This window comes from Drosophila novamexicana, unplaced genomic scaffold (genome assembly GCF_003285875.2).
Source record: "Drosophila novamexicana strain 15010-1031.04,08,12 unplaced genomic scaffold, DnovRS2.1 tig00000648-arrow-arrow-pilon, whole genome shotgun sequence".
Classification (NCBI taxonomy): Eukaryota; Metazoa; Arthropoda; class Insecta; order Diptera; family Drosophilidae; genus Drosophila; species Drosophila novamexicana.
Window position 1 is genome coordinate 55,446 of NW_020824815.1, and position 2,830 is coordinate 58,275.

Genomic DNA, 2,830 nt, shown 5'->3' on the forward strand with positions numbered 1-2,830 from the left:
GGCTGGCTGCGGCATGTGCAGTCGTGCGCACAAGATCCGAAATACAGATCCAATAAATGTTTATACACCTGCACACAAAGGCCTGGTGCGGCATGCTGGTGCGAGACATTTACTGGGACAAGCACACGCATCCCGAGAATGGAACATGTGATATGTGCCGTCTAAGGTGCAGATCTCTAAATCAATTGTGCTATGGTTTTTTAATTAATTTGATTCCATTGCAGCCGCATGAATAATGTACCTTTGCCATATCAACCAAAGCCGCCGCCACGCAAGAACGAGACCCACGTTGGAGAGAAGTCGACGATCTCGTATGATAATTAGCCGTAGGAAACGTAGACAGACAATTGCCTTAGATACGTTTATACACAATGCAGGCGGCACGGACTCCATGCAAATTGTTGACTGCTCTTCGCTTCGTCAAATCTAAGGTTTGTTCCAAGTTGCAGTATTATTATTATATGTTACTTTAGCTATATGTAAAAATAAGTATAACTTTATCAGAGATACCGCTTTATTGATCAAAAGTGCATTACATGTGTATCCAAAGGATTAATATATCCAGTAAGGCGACTGGTATGTCAGGAAATTCATAAGAAGTATAACAAATATATCCGAATGCCATTCCAACCAACTAACTCATCAAAAATCAGCTCAGCAGGTCTCTGAAAGTAGCTTAATTTAGTTAGATAATAGTTGAACTAATTTTACGCATCCTTGGCACATCGAAACCCTAAATTGCTGGCCGAGCTGTCTTCGGTATTTTGGAACGCGCTGCGCAACGATAGCGATAGCAATAGGACTTGTGGCACAAATAGGAGCCGCCCTTCTTGACGCGATTCGGGCTCTCGCTGGTTGTCGCCGGCCTGCCACAGATCCGACGTCCATTCCCAGACGTTGCCCACCATGTTGTACAGATCGTAGACGTTCTGACGAAACTCATCTACTGGACATGTGAATAGATAGCCATCCTGCGCGGTGTTACCATCGGAAACTCGCCCTGCCATATGTTCAGCCAGTGCTTATCCTGGGGCATCAGCTTGTTGCCCCAGGGGAATAGCTTGCGCTGCTTGCCACCCCGGCAGGGCCACCTCCCATTCAGCCTCGCTGGGCAATCGTTTGCCCGCCCACGCACAATAGGCCACAGCATCGCGCCAGGAAACATGCACAACTGATGCTGCTCCAGACCTGAAAAGCAATGAGGATGCAGTCATATCATGTTGTCAGTTGGTGAAAAACTTACCTTGCAAATTGCTAGCGATGCCGTTTGGCCTACGCCAGCTAAACGCCGCTGACCTTGTACCACCAAAGCGCATTGGCCACGCGGTAATCTCCAGCTCCGCCTGCTGTGCTGGCGACAACATTGTCTTGAACAGAAAACTATCGCCAAAGCGTTCCGCTTCAGTAGTATAGTTTGTGGCTTCAACGAATTTTGCAAAATTTGCATTGGATACCTCGAATTTGTCCACGTAGAAGTCTTTGATCTTTACCACACGCTCTGGAGCCTCTCGATCTGCCTCAAAATGCGGCTCATCTGTGCCAATATTCACACTGCCGCCAGGTATAAGTGACATGCCCGCAATCTCCGGCTCAGCCTCCGGATAGTAGTCGCGATAATGTTTATTTTTATTGCGCCCCTGCTGCTGGCACACCTGTTGCGCCGGCTGCTCCACGGACTTAGTTTGAGTGGCATCGGAAGCATCCCTCTCCAGCTGTTGCAGCCGCAGTCGCCGTTTGGCATTGTGGTAAAGAAACCCCAATAACAGAATTGCGGCCTTCAATTGATTCATTTTCTATTCTCGTAGCCGCAGTTGCGCAGCTGAGCGCCAGGGCTGCAATATACTGATTACATATTCGATAACCGTTCGATAACAACTCTCCCGCCAATTCTAGACATATTTTTATTTTTTTATTGAATTCAAAATTGAAATGCTGAATTAATCTTATCAATAGGCATTCAACAAATCAAAATCGATGGCTTAAGAAAAGTTTTTGAACAAAAAACCGATTCGTTTGTAAAATCAACCTCTTTTGATCCTTTTTTTGGAATATCTCGGCCAAATAATGTCCGATTTTGTTATTTTATACCATTTTCGACTCGTAACGATCAGTACTATCGATTGGCATCAAAAGAATTAAAATCTAAATTTTGACCCAAATCGACCAAAAAGCAAGGGGTTACATCACGTTTTTTGTCAAAATCTGGGTCGGTTCAAAAATCAAAACTTTTTTGATGAATTTTGTTGAATATCTCGGGTAATTACTGTCAGATTTTGAAGTTTTATACCTTTTTGAATTTGTACGGATCCCTATTCTCAATTGGCATTCAAACAAATCAAAAATCGATGGCTTAAGAAAGTTTTTGAACAAAAACCGATTCGTTTGTAAAATCAACCTCTTGTGATCCTTTTTTTTGGAATATCTCGGCCAAATAATGTCCGATTTTGTTATTTTATACCATTTTCGACTCGTAACGATCAGTACTATCGATTGGCATCAAAAGAATTAAAATCTAAATTTTGACCCAAATCGACCAAAAAGCAAGGGGTTACATCACGTTTTTTGTCAAAATCTGGGTCGGTTCAAAAATCAAAACTTTTTTGATGAATTTTGTTGAATATCTCGGGTAATTACTGTCAGATTTTGAAGTTTTATACCTTTTTGAATTACGGATCCCTATTCTCAATTGGCATTCAAACAAATCAAAAATCGATGGCTTAAGAAAAGTTTTTGAACAAAAACCGATTCGTTTGTAAAATCAACCTCTTTTGATCCTTTTTTTTGGAATATCTCGGCCAAATAATGTCCGATTTTGTTATTTTATACCATT

At 42.3% G+C, this 2,830-nt stretch overlaps 1 pseudogene; it reads right to left on the reverse strand.

Moving 5' to 3' along the window:
- Positions 1-572: 572 nt before the first annotated feature.
- Positions 573-1,790, reverse strand: LOC115762968 (annotated as a pseudogene).
- Between the last annotated feature and the right edge of the window lie 1,040 nt (positions 1,791-2,830).